General features: G+C 42.1%; 1 protein-coding gene across 4 annotated transcripts in view; it reads right to left on the bottom strand.

The window, feature by feature from the left end:
- The window catches only part of npas1 (neuronal PAS domain protein 1), a 109,060-nt gene that overhangs the window by 89,822 nt on the left and 1,605 nt on the right, over positions 1–17,633 (bottom strand). For 3 of the 4 annotated variants that reach the window (XM_061827177.1, XM_061827176.1, XM_061827181.1), the window contains exon 2: positions 13,628–13,740. The gene's annotated coding sequence lies outside the window, so the exon portion shown is untranslated. The remainder of the gene's footprint in view (positions 1–13,627; positions 13,741–17,633) is intronic. The other variant, XM_061827178.1, reaches the window with a different exon arrangement.

Genomic DNA, 17,633 nt, shown 5'->3' with positions numbered 1-17,633 from the left:
CCAGGATTTCCAATATTGTATACAGTCCGTAGTACCTTGCTACACAAGCTTGATTCATCTGCACACTTGTAATTCAAAACGCTTGTATATCAAATCCATTTTTATCCATTAAAATGAATTGAAACGCACTTATTCCGTTACAGGGCACCACTAAACAAAAACTGTAATGTCTTTTTTAATTGTAGAAATGCCACTCCCTGTTATTGCGCTTCATGAAGAAAAAACGTTATAACATAATTATGTACAATGTAAACAATTTGTTTTTATCATGAAGAAGACCACTACGATAATACAACAATAATATTAGCTGTTTTTGTGGCCTTGTTTTTGGATACACTGTCTGCTTGTCCTAAATTCCGCTGCCCACCTCTAAACAGGAAGACAATGAGAACTTCATTTTTATTCTGACCTTCCTTTACCGGCTGTGTATGCACTTAAGAGTTCATTTTCAGATTCTGGTATTTGGTTTCAATTCTCCAAATGGTCCAACCCAGCTCCATCCCAACGCTCCTGCTTCAGGTCAACCAACCCGCTGCTCTTGGAGATATTGAAGTCCAAGCGAAAGCTCAGAGGTGGTTTTTGGTCTGAAACGATGGAATGACCTCCCAGTGGACAAGCCCCCACCTCCCATCCCCACTGTACATTTTTCAAACCTGTACTCTAAAATGCATTTGAATTCTTTAGCTTCTACACTTCATAAAACTTGTTTTTAAACGTTCTTTGTAGGCTAAATCATATGTCTAATCTTATGTTTGATTTTGAATTTAAGTGTATCGCTTTATAGTGCTCAAATTAAATGGAGTTGAGTTTTGTGTGAAATGGTAATGGGAAAGAAAGCAAATCTGTCTGCTGGGTCAGGTGGGGGCACTTCCTCGCCTGACCCTAATGCAGAGTCAGCACCAGAAATCTGGTCCATCTAATGGGAGTGTTTTAGCAAATGAGACTTTTTCCTCTTCATGTAAAAGTAATATCAGGAGGAGTTTTTTTTTTTTATCTCCTTTAGTACTGTGAGCGATGGTCAGACGTAACCCATACATAATCAAGCACTTTTGTTTTATTGTGCCTGAAACTCTTCCTTCTCATTTAAAAAGGTACTGTATCTCCCCTGTCTCAATTCATCTTCGCCTCTCCCTCTGTTTGCCCTTCCGCATGCCCCCCCCTCCCCATCTCCCCCCACTTGCTTGCATCCATCTTGTCCCCACCTCCCTCCGGCCCAGCCACACCATTCTGGTATTCCCAAAGTCATCTGCAATCAGACATTTTCAATGGATTAATTACACTGTCCTCACATGGCTTGATTGAGCATCTAACACCCCCACCTCTTAGGACCATAACGCCCCCCTCATGTCCCCCTCGCCTACACATAATAGATATTGCCTTTTTTTTTTTTTTTGCACTCTCTTGAGCTCCTTGCTTCCTTTCCTTCTTTCCTCTTCTAAATTTCACCTCTCGTTAGCCCCCGTCCCTCCGCCCTCTGGACTGCGGCGCCTCGCTAATTGGACATCGATTGCTATTGGGTCCTCTCCATGATCTTTCCTGAATATTGGCCTCACACTAACTTAACAATGAACTGAGGTGAAGCGGACACAAGGAAAATGGATGAGTGAGTGAGGAAAAGCCACACTAAACACACAAATCTAAACACTTCAGCTTAAAGAAATACAATTGGGTACGTCCAGGCACTTTCCTTCGCGCTTCCGTGCGCGTGTGCTTAATTTAAGGTAACGATTCCCGACCAGCGCCGTAAGAAATCGTCAGGTGCGGCCAGAAATTCTCCACTTTCACTTAAAATTATTTGCCAATGACATATTTTTGTTCATCTATGCCAGCTATCCATAATGACAGATTCTCTTTTCCAGGACAGATCTGGCTGCAATTAAAAGCAAACATTAAAATCGTTGAACCGTGTACCCCCTTTCTAGGACTTTTTTTTTCTTTTTTTGATTGTGTGCTGTGAGAGTTTTGTGAATAAAACAATAAAGGTTGGCAAACACTGAGTTACGGCATACACTCTCGGCAGTCATTTCATGAGGTGCAAGTGAACAAAACTGAATGAATGCGCTCTGATTGTCATTGAAATGAAGTGCGACTTACAATCACGGACACGTCATTAGACACATGAAATAGTATTTCCTCAACCCTAATAGGCGCCCTGCCTCAGTTAATCAGCTGCTGTGTCATCCCTACTTGAACAAGTCAGCGTCACACCACAAATAAACACTTTCAGGTGGTTCTACAAGGTGCTTGGAAGTATGTAGTAAGTAAGTAATAGTTTACAATGCCTTATTCAGGGCAGCGGGGTTGTCTAGGATTTGGCATGTCTCCTTCACAGATCTGAGGTCTGGGGACATGTTAAATGCTTATTTCAGCCTCTGTATTTACACAAATAAAGACCAACCCCATAATTGATGTCCTACCTGTAATAGGCACTAAGGACCATCTACAGTTGAGTAATTACATGCTTCTACATCAGGCATACTATTGTCCGTCCATTTGCCTCTGGCATGTATGTGGCTAAATTTGAGAATCGCCTAAAAGTAAGAAGCAGTGCAGTTCTCCACCACTGAAATTACAACCACAATAATAAACTCTGTCACATTAATACCTCTCTAACACTGTCAATAAAACTAATAAGTATAGTCTCCTTATAGACAATTCCTGACACAGCCCTTTCTAGATTGTTCAGGTGTACCTAATAAATTGTCCACTGCATGGAAACAAGCATGGATATTTTTCCAATGTTGAAACAGGTGTTGTCATCAGATTAGATTCACTTTAAGAAGCTCCATAAACAACCGGCTCATCTCATTGTGTTACACATGCGCACGGGCGCAGACACACACACACACACACACACACACACACACACACACACAATCTCTTTCGCACTCCCGCCTGCAAAACACCCATCCAGCTCGCATCAATCATGGATCCCAGACCATAACCCTCCAAGCAGAGTGCTGCTTTGAGTCATTCTAAAAGCATGATGGATGACAACTTCCCAAAGCAATCCCTCTTGTGTACGCCAGCATCATTTAACTAACAGCGTCTACCTGCCCTGGCCAATAGCCCCACCACCACCTCCCTCTCTGCCCGGACCACGCCTTTATATCGAAAACACAATACAACCTCTGAGGTTGAGCATACCTTCCGGTCGTAGTCTAAATGACAAGTTAACCAATGGACAAAAAACATAAAGCAATACTACTCACCATTTTGAAGACATTTGGCAGGCAAAGTGGAAGGAAGGTGTTTGTAGCATGACGGGGTCACCTTGGGGTGTTTGATAGGAGTTGCTTTGCATCCGACAAATCCTTTGGTTTGCAGTTGTTTCATTGATATTGGAAAAAGTAACGGATACCGAACACTACGGGAACACGTGGGAACCATGCACGTTTCTCTTCAACAAATTGTCCAGTCTCATCTGGTGTTCAATAACGTTAGTGGAATCACTAGGACGGGATTAAAACTAGATACTAGAAAAAAATAAAAACCCTACATAGACCTATAACATAATTCTGGAGCAAGACAGGATGCAGACACCCAACAAAAACTAGAAGTACAACCTCATCTTCCGGGTATCCACAAAGTGCTTTTTCAATCGCTCCTCAGTTCTACCTTGCTCAGTGCACCCTGATTATGACCCCCAAGGGAAACAAGAAGAAACACAGGTAAGAGCAAGGTTGCCAGGACGAAACAAAACACAAATCAGACAGAACATAGAAGCAAAGTGTCTCGTAAGACACAACGTCGAAGGCAGGCTCAAAAAAAAGCATTTTTTATGTCACTTCTGAGACTCTCGGTCTCATTTTCGCTCAAATATTTCCCACCCTTATAATAGTGTAGTACAGCAGTTACGCCACAAATGTTATGACGCAGTGTCAGAATGCAACACAAGTTGTTGATGTTGATGACACAATAATTATAATAAATTCAAGCATTATTGCACCACTGTCGTTATTCCTCGCTGTCAGGCCTGTGGTCCCGCTAGTATGAATATTTGAAGATTAGCAGAGACTGGAATAGCCAATGCTAGCAAGGCTAAACACTGTGGGTTTTTTTCTAGACTTTGGCATGTTGTTGGCCAGGCATCTCGCCACTACACAACGCGTTGCAGTAGGGTGACGGCAGACGACGAGCAAATCGAAAGTCCTCTGTAAATTGGCACATTTGAAGATGTCAAAACAAGATTATTAGTTGACTTCAAGCTTTAAATGAGGAGTAGTCAAGTTGACTCATCCGCCAAACAAATAGTGGTGAAATGGATACATTTTCTTCAAGTGCAAGAAAAATGTTCAATGTTTTTACCACAGTATACGTACCCTGCAAAGCATCTGGAAAGCTGAAACTGACATTTTAATTTTAATTTTAGCACAGTGGTTAATAACCTTGTTATGACTACGCCGAGGGCTCAGTGAGTCAGAGTCCGGAGATCAGACATGTAGTGCGTGCATCCATACGTTCATACAAATTCATTTAGTCAGTACAAACAAAGGTTTTTGTATAAAGTATGAAATAAATACCAGTTGGCGTGTTCAATACTTTTTTACCCTCCTTCATGTCACATTAGTACACTTAACCTCATTTCTGATCTTATTCATTCTACTTTCTTTGTATGTATGGCGCACTCGGGTTGTTCCCAACAGCTGGTGAAATTTACATGTGAATACCACCTTTGAAAATACATTTGAGGAAAAACGGCGACATTTTAAATATTTATTTCAGCTGCTAACAACATACAGCTGACTGCCTGGCAAACACCTGGTAGTTAGGAGCTTACGTTTTGGTTTTTTTTTTTCCATCCAAACAAAAATAACGGTAACAATAAAAGAGCATGAAGCAACATTTCTCATTCAGAGCTATTATTTTTGTTCATTAAACACACTGCACAGACATTTAAATATGTAAAAGCACAATAAAATAACTTGAAACACTGTCAATGTCACATATTTTGTTTTATTTTTCTGCTACAGCAGAGAATTGCACCAATTTTACAAACGGCACATTCAAGAAATGTAGCTGCCTCACGCTAGATGCTAGAAAAATAAAGAAAAAGGTTTTGTTTACAAATAGTCATGGACAACAAAATTATTTCCATAGACCATTTCATACACAAGGTAACTAAACTCAATGTGATTTACATGATAAAACACATTTAAAAAAAAAAAAGATAGATATATTCTCAAAAGCTTTTTCTAATTAGTTTCATGCTGTCTACTGCCAAAAGCAGGTCAGGACTTTGCAACAGGAAAAAAGGGTCAAGCGTCCTCTCGGAGACGTCACCGTGAAATAGCAGATATCTCCGCAGTCTTGAAGGTCTCCAGTAGGTCTATCTGATGTACCAGAGACCTCTCTGGGATCTTTTGGAGACTTGGAAAAAAAAAAAAAAAAAAATCGCCGAAAGGACTCAAAGGAAATTGAAGGGTCCATTTCAACACAACTCTATGGTTAGTCTCAGCACACGCCACGGAGACATCTCCGCAAATGAGCCGAAACTCAAGTCACCCTTCGGTCATCAACTACTCTCGTGGACAGTTAGTAGGGGTCTTTCCAACCGTTAAGCATCTAAATCGCCCCCATGTGTGAATGTGAGTGTTAACGGCTGTTTGTCTCTATGTGTCCTGTGATTGGACGGAAACCAGTCTGGGGTGCACCCAACCTTTCGCCACATGTCAGCCGGGATAGGCTCAGGCTCACCCGGATCGCAATGTGGACAAACGACCATCGAAAATAGATTGGACGATTGGTTGTCTTCACACTTTTTCCACTTTGCCTTCACTGGTACGCCATCTGTAGTAGCATTAGAAATGTGATGAAAATGTTTTCATATATAAGGCGCACCGCATTATAAGGTGCACCACATTATAAGCCGCATAGAACAGACGCAATAGTAGAGGCTGGGGTTACGTTATGTATCCATTAGATGGAGCTGCACTAAAGGCTCATTATCATATCATATTGATCCATATATAAGGCGCACCGTCGGCTTTTGAGAAAATTAAAAGCTTTTAGGTGCGCTTTATAGTGCGGAAAGTGTGTTTTTTTTTTTTTTTTAAAGAAGTAAAATTTGATGTCTTTAGAGGGGTTATCACAGTTTTAAAAAAATTAAATCTTAATACTGAGACAATAGCAGGCTGTCACAGTGGAATGATCTTGGCCCAGAACGTTATCCCCCCCGCCCCCCGCTACCCTTCTCGTCTTCTCTCGGTCATGAGTGGGAAAGACACATTTTTCGGAGGTTAAACTGACCTCCGGCTTCACGCTTTAGAGTGGCCTTACCCGGGAGTGTGAGATGACAAAACATTTAGCCCAATCTCACTTGCAACCCTCTGACAGGCGGAAACAAAAGCAGCCTCGGAGGAATCCAGAACCACTGAATGAATGTCAATTAATTTCGCAGGACCGACTTGAATTGATTAGAATATAAAACAATCTTTCTTGAACGCGGAGGGGAATTGACGTGTGAGACCTTCAAATAGAGAGAATGCGCAGGAATGACAAAATGAAAGAAAGATGAGTGATTTCTCGGCGCGTGTGTGCGTGCTTGTCAGGGTGTGTGTAAAGTAATTAACATGATAGGCTCCCTCTCAGCCTGATAGCGCCTTCCCTGCAGCGAGGTCGTTCAGCAGACATTAACAGACACCTGAGCCGCCTCTCAGACAACAAACACGCGGCGCATCTCTAATGCAAACACGCGCAAACATGTTCCGCCCACATTTCCCCCCGGCAACCCGCACCTGCTGCATACGCGAAGCGATCAGCAGACACGACAGCGTTTTGTGTTTAGCTCGTCGGTGCACATATGGCCGCGCAAAGGGGCTCGCTGGCTGTTTCGGATAACGCCGTGCTGACTCCCACGTGGATCAGATCAAGTATATACATCAATGAAATACTGATACGTAAAACGGCGTTGTCGTGATTCAAAGGGGGGAGAAAAAGGAACGAATAAACTGTTTTATAGTCAAGCAACCTCCAGGTCTGAGGAAAAACAACATCAAAAACAGAAGGTGTGACTTGGAACTAGAGGTGGGCGATATACATCAACTTTGATGTAATCCTGAACGTAGCTTGAAAGATGTGCAATTTTACATTATCGAGTATTCATATGGTCTCGAAAAGAAAACAACCAAACTGAATCAGCGCACGTGATTTAGTCGCATGACTCAGTGGTAAGCAAAACAAAGTCTCACTCTCAAACTAGTGGACTGACTCCCGAGCAACCATTCTCGCCAGTTAAGCAGCTTCACAAGTGGGTGAATGGGCGCTGTGGACCTCAATGGAACACATATTTATCTTTTTCAGGTGACTCAATGTGCGTGCCAGCTTCACAAATGCGGCCAGTTTAAAAGTGGAGCAAAGAGAATGGAGAATGGACAGTGTTGTTCTGAATGTATAAGCAATGGAGGATGTATTCATTTTAAAGGGAAAAAAAAAGTTACAAAAAAAAAAAGTTTTACAAAGAAAACTGCTGCAAAATTCACCTCACCAAGGCTGGTGAGGCGAGTTGAGGAGCTCGCCCGTATAACCCCACAGCTGCAACGCATGTAAGTAACCGATCACCCAGTGCCATACTTATTTGAACACAGCTGTTAAACTTGTCACTGGGAATTTATGTTTAAAAAAAAAAAAAAAAAAAAAACAGGCTCCATGGTCATGATGTCACAATTGAGAGAGAGAGAGAGAGAGAGAGAGAGAGAGATTGAGAGAGACTGATTTTGCAAAACAGAGCATCATGGAAAATGGAAAAGTTACTTACTGTATTTCCATAATTCCATTCCAAAAGTTAAACCTTCATAAATTCTAGATGCAGGGTGCATAATTTAAACAATTTCAAATATCTGTTTATTTTTACATAAGCTGAGCTTCCGCCTCATAAAACACGCAAAATCAGGTATTCAAAAAATTTGAATAGTGTGAAGACATTACCATTCACTTCATTTTTTGGGGGAGTAAAAAAAGAAATATTTGGGTGACATTAAATCAATCCAAAATATGTTACTTTTAAAATGATATGTAAATCTCCAAGACTTGTTTGGGAATCCCGCTGCTTTCATCACTGTCTCAATGTGCTGTGGCGTGGAGGCAATTAGCCTGTCGCATTGCCCAGGACTTATAGAAGTACAGATTTTCTTCAACTGTTACATAACTGTCAATACAGTACTTGTTTGTTTTGGGATCTGGTGGCCCTCATTTTCCTCCTGAAAATACCCCTGAGATTTTAATGGGCTTTAGATCCATCAAATTGGCTGGGCCCTCAAGCACGGTGATGGCGTGGGCGTCAAATCAGGTTTTGGTGCTTCGGCATTCCCAATCAACCTTTACTTGAAATAAGTATCAAGTCTGCAAACTTTTGACTTCACCAGACTGTTGCATTCTTCATTTGAAATGCTTATCCAGGCCTTTACTACAGCCTCTTGTATATTTCTAGGGGGTTTCACCCTTAAGCCTCCTCTTCAGGAGGTAAAATGCACGCTCTATTGGATTAAGGTCCGGTGATTGACTTGGGCAGTCTATGACCTTCCACTTTTCCCCCTTGATTCAGTCCTGTGTTGCTTTGGCAGTGTGTTTTGGGTCTTTAAAGTCTAGTGAAGTCAAGCTGTCATAGGCTTAATGCAGTTGCTGCAAGGGTTATGCCACCAAATATTATATGTTATTCTATTTCGTTTGATTTAACACTGTTCCAACACTTTTGCTCACTTGAAAAGTGGGTGGCTTCAAACAAAAGGTGCTCTGTCCCGAGTTAATTATGACATCGAAATGTAAATACTATGAAACTGAACTTTTGTCTCATATTTGATCTTTAGAATCACATGTCTTTAGTATAGGATAAAAACAAAGGACTTGATCTTGCCAATTCCAACACTCCAGGGACGATATGACATTTGTTAGCTTGGTATGAAGAATAAATAGCGTTCCCTCACTTCAACGAGGTTCGAGTTTTTCTTTTTTTGTGTGTGTGTGTGTGTGTAGTTTTTTTTTTCTTTTTAATGTATGGAAGCGCATTCTAATGGTAATGGTAATGGAAACCCCGGATGATGTTCTGCATCCCGATTGGCTATTGGACTGTAGACCATTGCCAACCGCCCTAAGTACCGGGACTTCCGCCGCAGGGCCGGCCGGTGGGCATTTTGGTGTATCTGCCCAATGTGTTGCAGTTTTGTGGTTTCAAGAAAGCCGGGATGCATTTTGCTCACGTTGTTCTGTGGCTCCACTCCTAGTACTTAGGGCGGGCAACCGCGGCGGCAAGCCGTTCATGTGGCAGCATGGCACTCCCACACGGCCCCCAAACCCCGTTGCCGGATGAGCGGATCTGAGCTCATTGCAGTTTCCAGAAGTTCATTGGGCATGGTTGTCAAGCGATCAAGTGTTAGTACAATTTCTTGTGTCCAATCTCATAGAGTGATCATTAAAAGTGAATGTATTTCTAATAACTATATTGTTTTTCTTTTTATAGGAAAACGCTTATACCCGGTGGTGGATAAAGCAAATGGAGGGATGGAGGGAAGTTTATGTATTTATTTATCAAATAAATGTTTTGGCCTCAAACGGGTTTTGATCTTTGGTTTCGTTCTACAATAGTGTATTTAATTTTTTTAATCTATGAAAGTTTGAACTTTGAGAGTGTTTAAACAAGACAAATCTGAGAAAATGTTAATGCCTGTCTAATGAAAGATTCTAAAGTGCGTGGTTAGGGGTTTAACAGCCCTTAAACATAAGAACCAAAAAATCCCATCCTGTAAATGAAAAGACATATCCAAAATGAAAACTATATATAATGAATGAAAAAAAAACCTGAAAAATGAAAAAGGAAAAATCAAATTCTACTTCATGGATTTCTTAACGAGGGTATTTTTTGGAACATAACCCCCGTGTTAAATGAGGGAACACAGTATTTCAATAGTCAAAATGTACAATTTGCATTTCTGCTTGTTAATTAATCAGTATCAGAGCATTAAAAGCAATATCAAATCGTGAGGTAATTAATAATGACCATCCCTTCACAAGACAATTGTATTTTCTTTCTGTCCACCAATCGGGAATCTCTGTTGTTCAACAAACAACAACTATTGGCGTTGCATCGTCAATATAGAGCAAGTGCAACAAGACAGCTACATCTTGGTTCCAAGCCAATAAACCACAGCAGAAGTGGTCAACATCATGTACATAAAAATCATTTAGACATTTTTGAAATCTGATTTTGATCTTGCAATTGGAACAGTAAGCAAACACAAAATCCTGAAAAATACTACTGTCTTGCTGACGGTAATGATACATCCCACATGAGCATTGGCACCCTGCATAATGCTGACAATAACATTCTTTTTTTCCTTCCACCACTACCTTTTATTTCCTTCCACTCCATCCTCCACAAGCCCGAGACCTTCACTCCTCTAATCCCAGAGCCGTGGCTTGGCCCAGACCCCAAACACCCCCCTCAGAAACACACAACCCCTAATTTGCTGAAGGATTAGAGTGGGGGCACCAGGGTAAAAGTGAGACCGGTGCCACAGACCCCAAAAGAGAAGAAATGCAAACACGCTGGGGACCTCAGGGCCGGCCTGGGATACACATGCACGCACACACACGCGCTCAAATTGTATGAACACAGCACACATGATACATACTGAGCGCTGAACAGTATTATGTATTCAAACACTGTAAGCGCACGCGCTAACCTCTTCTCCAGACACGTCCGGGAACACAGAACGAGACGGGTGCAAATAAACACTGACCTTAAGGCTGTGACAAATACATATTAGTGCAATTTAAAAAGTACAGTATAACAACACTCCAATAGCATGCAGACCTGCACCAAGGTTGTACAGGTAACAAAAATGAAAAACAAAATACTCTATTGGGTTGTATGCCTGTCCAAATGCTAGCGGGTCACTTAGCGGGTCACAAAGGGCGATATAAAGCATCTGGAGTATTTCTGGCGTGGGGGAGCAGATCCATCCATCCATCCACCCATTTTCTGAGTTGCTTATCCTCATGAGGGTCGTGGGAGTGCTGGAGCCAATCCCAGCTCTCATCGGGCAGGAAGTAGGGTACACCCTAAACTGGTTGCCAGCCAATCGTTGGGCACACGGAGACAGACAGTCACACAATCACACCAAGGGGCAATTTAGAGTGTCCAATTAATGTTGCGTGTTTTTAGAATGTGGGAGGAAACCGGAGTGCCCAGAGAAAGCCCACGCAGGCACGGGGAGACCATGCAAACTCCACACAGGGGGGTCCAGGATTTGAACCCTGGTCCTCAGAACTGTGAGGCCACTCCTCTACAGCTGCACCAGCATGCATATTTAATTATTTTTTACTTTCAGTATATGGTGGGAACAGGCTTTCTTACATGTGGGGTAATGCATCCGGGGTATCCAGTGACCCTTGTGAGGATAAGTGGCTTGGAAGGTGGATAGATGGATGGATGAAATAGCTATAGTCCCTGTTCCTGATGTGTACATCTTGTCGTTTGAGGGGCAGTATGGTGCACACACTCGCAGTAACAAAGAAAATAGAAGTCACAATCAAATATTTTCAACTCGCTTTTCACAAAGTTTGAAATATAGAAAAATATGCACAGTTGTGTGTTGTTGTATTTTCTGCTGATGGAGTAACGGTGGCTTACATTTTTTTTTTAATGTCTTGGTGGTCGCATTAAATGGAGGATTACGTCAAGTAAATCCCCACTGAAGGCCCAGATACCAAATGCTCTACCCGCCACCGGTGCTTATGTAATTTAATATAAATGCTTCTAATTGTGTTTGACATTTTTTCCAATTACAACATTCCCAGTACCACATCATGCAAGTTATTGCTTTACAAAGTCATTAAATTCATATTGAACACAATTGAGGTTAGCATGCTGTGGCCCTTGACAACCATTCCAGTTTTTCCCATGGTCCCTTTAGACATTCAATCCCCGACCCTGCTCTAGACGGAATGGACTCTGGGGCTGGGGGCCAGTGATTCTATTTTGTACAACAAGAAAAAAAAAAAGGGAAAAATTATCTTTTTGGTGGATTTGCGGTTAAAGCTAAGCTAAGTGTCATAGAAGTCACTTAGGAAGTTTTTGTGTAATCCTAATGAGCAACCAAAGATAATACATCGCACGTCAACACTTTCTAACTTGCCGTAGTTAAAAAAAAAAGAAATAGAGAGGAACAACAAGTTCAGAGGGAGGTTTGATGATCCTGGCTAGTGTACGGTGTGTGGGAAGCAGGTCGCGGAAAAGACAGAAAGGGATGTTGCGGCAGAACAATGGGAGGGAGAGTCAGCGAGCACACGAAAGTGATTGTCAAGGAGAGATGGAACATCAGTGTGAAAACTTCTAAAGAAGGGCCTGCTCTGAGTTTTAAACGCTCTCCTCCCTCTACCACTCTTCCTCTCATGCCTTTCATGAATTAAAAGCACGGCCGCTCTTTGGGGAGAAGCATAGTTAATTCTGATCAGATTTCCTCCTCCTCCCCTCGACTGCCGCCGCCTCACTTCCCCGGGCGACGCTTGCCAGCAGTCTGACAGACGGAGATGGGATCTGACAGTAAACAGGCGCGCCGATGCCCGGCTCATGATTGACACGTAGGCAGGTCGGCGGGGGCCCGCCCCCCTCCTAATCCTGCTCTGTCAGCTCTAATTGGGGAGGTGGGGCTCCGTGTCACCAAGGTGACTGATTGACAAGACCCTAGCTTTGCATAGATATGAGGCAAAGGTGGGAAGGTTCACGCTTGGCATCACACTGTTAACACTATGAAACTGCTAATAGAGATACGTGCGTGCGTGCGCGAGCAGGTGAGAAGACTCATGAACATGTCAAAGTCCATAAATACATCCAGCACAATAAACCGTGAGCAATACTGACATGTACACAAGGTACAACATGGATACAGTTTTATACGCAGACACACCTACGCAAACCATCCCGGCCATGCTGGGATGGAAATGAAGATAAAGGAGGCAGGCTTTTCCACACAGGAGAGAGCACTAATATACTACAGAACAAAATAGTGTGCGCGTAAAAGCGACTTGAAGCGTTCACTACTTGCCTTCCCTCAGGACCTTCCTAAGTAATTAATGAGTCTTATACCTGACCCACAAGCTTATTGTGTCCTGTGTGCATTGCCTGTTAGTAAACATACATGAGTCCAACTGACCCTAAACGTGCCAGAGTACTGTATAGGCAAACTGAATTAGAAATGTTAGCTATTAAACAGATCAGTTACGGGACAGATTGGATAAGATGGAGTGATAGACAGATAAACATACTGGAGACAGGAAGAATGGCAGATCGTGTCAGACAGAGGACAATTTCGAGGCTAGCTAGACAAAGATGTACATACCTACACTATATACGGAGGGACAGAAAGATAGACAGAAAACTAAACCCCAAGATATAAGATAACCTTGCTGGATGTCTGGAAGATTAACTAATTGAATGGAATGACGGATGAAAGACTGCGCTGATTTAGAACATTAGTTACATCCTAGCTAAATTATACAGCTTGTGGAAGGATGGAAAGTTTGTTAATGGTGGTGTATTTTGACAAACCAACTTTTTCTAATTTATTGAAAGGAATATTGTCTCTATGGTACCTCAATAAACATGTGGAATATGAGTTAAAACCATACGCACGTTCCCGAGTTGCAGACATCGTTCACCTGGGAGGCCAGAAATCATGTCATTCGCATTTGTTGGTCTACGTCACTAGCAAAGATCTCCACGTAGCTTTCCGCTCCGGGACAGCCCTGTAAACATAAACAAGTGTGGTCTCACAAGGGTGTTTTTTTACATAGAGGGATTAAATTACATTGATTGCCAACTGTTATGAATCAAGTGCACATACTTTACAATTGGAATATCTCACGGCACACCAGCAAACAAAAATGTCACAAAAATTAGCTCTATAGTAATTATTGGATGAAGTTCCTGCCATTTAATAGAAGAGCATTTACAAACACAATTCCAATGAAGTTGGGACGTTGTCTTCAATAAAAACAGAATACAGTGATTTGCTTTTTGAGCAAGTGTGTGAGAAAATAGTCGAACAGTTTGAGGACAATGATTTTCAATGCACACTTGGAAGGAATTTCATCATCTGCAGTTCATAATATCATCAAAAGTTTCAGAGAATCTGGAGAAATCACTGCACGAAAGTGGCAAGGCCAAAAAGTAACATTTCATACCCATGACCTTCCCTCAGGTGGCATTACATCAAAAACCAACATCAATGTGTAAAGGATATCACCACATGGGCTCAGGAACACTTCAGAAAAACAACTTCAGTGAATACAGTTTGGGGCTACATTCGTAAGTGACACGTAAAACTCAATGATGCAAAGCAAAAGCCATTCATCAACAATATTCGGAAACGCCGCAGGCTTCTATTAGCCTGAAGTCATTTAAGATGGACTGATATAAAGTGGAAAAGTCTTCTGTGGTCCAACGAGTCCACATTTCAAATTGTTTTGGAAAATTGTGCGTGTCACGTCCTCCAGGCCAAAGAGGAAAAGAACTATCTCGAGTGTTATGCACGCAAAGTTCAAAACCCAGCACCTGTGGTGGTATGGGGCACTTAGTGCCGATGGTATGGGTAATTTACACATCTGTAAAGGCACCATTAATGTTGAAAGGTAGATACAGGTTTTGGAGAAACATATGCTGCCATCAAAGCTGCGGCTTTTTCATGGATGACCCTGCTTATCTCAGCAAGACAATGTCAGACCGCATTTTGTACGGGTTAGAACACCGTGGCTTCGGAGTAAAAGTGTGTGGGTATTCGAGAGGCCTGCCTGCAGTCCAGACCTGTCTCCCATTGAAAATGTGCAGCAGATTCTGAATGTAAAATATGACAATGGAGACCCTGGACTGTTGAAAAGGTAAAGCTATATATCAAGAAAGAATGACAAAGAATTCCTCCTAGAAAGCTTCAACAATTCCCATATTTTTCAGATGACAGCGCACACCAGTTAATAAGTCGCGGCCACTCTGTGAAGCATCTTCCCCCCCCCCTCTCCATACACTTGCCACTCAGGACCTTATGTCGCGAACATATACCGTACGTACCGGTATGCTGTGAAATTAGATATTTACACAGAAAGACTTTGTAAATGTGTATTTACATAGCTTGTTTACAAACAGTACAGTGACTGTAATATGGCAGGATAGTGGCTCAAACATAACTGTTCACTCAAACCAAAGTTGTTGTCGTCGATATCTGAGTTGAAGAGGCTCAGAAAGTGTCCGTCACACACCATTTCAGTGTCTCTGTCGCTCTCAGTGTCATTTTCATCTCCACTTACCACAGACGTTGTGCCATTCTCCTCATGAAGCAGTCCAGTATTTTAATCCATTGGTGGTGGGTGATTCTTTCACACTCCTCCACACTTTTCAGATCCACTGGCAGACCTCATAAGGATGTCCTTCACATGCGGCCAGTTTTTGTGAAAGATTTTATACTAATTTAATCAAAAATATATACTTTGTGTTTGTGCGTGTCATGCTCTGTTTTGCTGAGCACACGAAAAACTAGCGCAGTCTCTTACACATGCTTGAGATAGCTTCTTCTTCGCATAATTGAGGTAGATTCTTCTTCTCCTATGTGCAATTCAGGATGATTCCTCCTCTTCTATGCACGTTAAAGGTAAAGTCTTCTTTTACACATTGGAGGAATCTGTGCATGACCAAACCCGAGTGCAATAGAGGGAACTGCCATGTTTTAACCATTACATTCCGTTTTTGTTTTTCTTTTAAACTGATAGTTCCTAGTGCCTCCCAAAAGTCCATATTCTAACCACGTCGTTAAATATGCTATATTCACATCGTCGGAAAAAAATATCGGCTTGTTGTCTGGAAAATAGGGTAGTGTCTTCATTTCCCAAACGTTTATTGAATGTTGTTAAAAGAAAAGGTGATGTAACACAATGGCAAACATTACCCTATTCCAGCTTTTTGTGTTGCAGCCATAAAATTCCAAGTTAATGATTATTTACTAAAAACAAAGTTTATCAGTTTGAACGTTAAATATCTTGTCTTTGTGGTGTATTCAATTAAATAAAGGTTGAACGTGATTTGCAAATCATTGTGTTCTCGTTTTATTTCTTGAACACAACCCCCCAACTTGATTGGAATTGAGTTTTATTTGTTCTGTCAGTCATTGTGCCTCACTGAAATAAATAGGGGAACAAAGATACATTATTTCTTGTACATGGATCATTCTTAGAGCGGTTAAGTAAGATTCGATAATTTCTCACGGCAGACCTGAAGATTGCTCATGGCAGACTAATGTGCCGTGGCATACTGGTTGGCAACCATTGCCGTAGAAACAGTCTGGGATACACCAGTGTCAGGATAATTTATCTAATAATGAAAAATGTAAAATAGTTAACCATGAAGACAACAACGCTGCACGTAGCCTTCCATTAAGAAAAAACACCTCTGTGGCCACTTTATTAATTAAACCAACTCACCCGGCAGCATGATGGATCCTGCCTTGATAGATGTACTTAATGTTTTATGTTGAGATATTTTATGTGACTTCACTTCATGGCTGCCGTGTTGCATCATTTTGTACTGACAAGACTTGTGTATGATGCAGAAAAAAATTAGGATTTTCAACTCTTTGACCTGTAAAACCATTGGCAATCATTTTTTAATCGTTTGAGCACCAGAACAAATATGCTTTAGTTTCACAGCTTTCAGGGCCAGTTTGAATGATTAAAATTCCACAATGGAGCTATCAGGCGAGGACTAAAAAGAGGACTCAGAGACAGATCTCATAGAGAGTGCAGATTTTACTATACAAACAGATGACCTTTGAAGTAGTAGTTTCTTTCAGCTTGTCCCTTTCGGGGTCGCCACAGCATGTCATCTCAGATGAACGCACATATATGTTTGGCACAATTTTTACACCGGATGCCCTTCCTGACACAACCCTTCTCAGGGAGTGGAGGCCCCAGTGGGATATGAACCCACAAACCCTGGTTTACCAAACCAGTGGTCTAACCACTGAGCTATGGGGCATCCCAGATGACCTCTGAAGGAGCTGACAAAATAATCAGCTACGAAAGTAATCTAGTAGTAGTCCGAGAAGGATCTGTCCTTACCTAAAAAAACAAAATAACAGAAATCGCTCCCTGGACAGCTTGACTTGACTGACATGAAAGGTGAGGTGGACATGAAAACAGTGAGGCAGACTGGACTGGACAGCCGCGGGACTGCTGACTTTAGTAATGGGCAAGTGGCCGACAAACAATGGTGGTGGTTTCTTGGAGGTGAAGATTTTTAGCCAGGAGCCACACTCTCTGGTCTGGCTGTTAGCCAGGGTGCAGGCTCCCTCTCACAGTTTGCCGTTTTCTTGATTTGTCCCTCTTGACACACAAGCACCCACAATGCAGTAGCCCAAATGTGTTGGGACCAGCGGATTGAGCCGTGGGCGTAGGGAAGAGACACTTCAGGTTTTTGGTCGCCGAACACAGCGGGCTCATAGCTGTAAACACATTTAAAAAGCAAGGGTGGGTAAGGGGTTATGGGCATACTCAACCCAGACCAAGTGTTTCCTCCATGTAGACACTCGCCACAGGAGGCCAGTTTTCAGATGTTGGTTGAGCCATTCAGTCTGGCCATTGGCCTCTGGTTGGTA

The sequence above is a fragment of the Syngnathoides biaculeatus genome, chromosome 8 (genome assembly GCF_019802595.1).
Source record: "Syngnathoides biaculeatus isolate LvHL_M chromosome 8, ASM1980259v1, whole genome shotgun sequence".
In the NCBI taxonomy this organism is placed as follows: Eukaryota; Metazoa; Chordata; class Actinopteri; order Syngnathiformes; family Syngnathidae; genus Syngnathoides; species Syngnathoides biaculeatus.
This window is presented reverse-complemented; position numbering and strand designations above follow the sequence as displayed.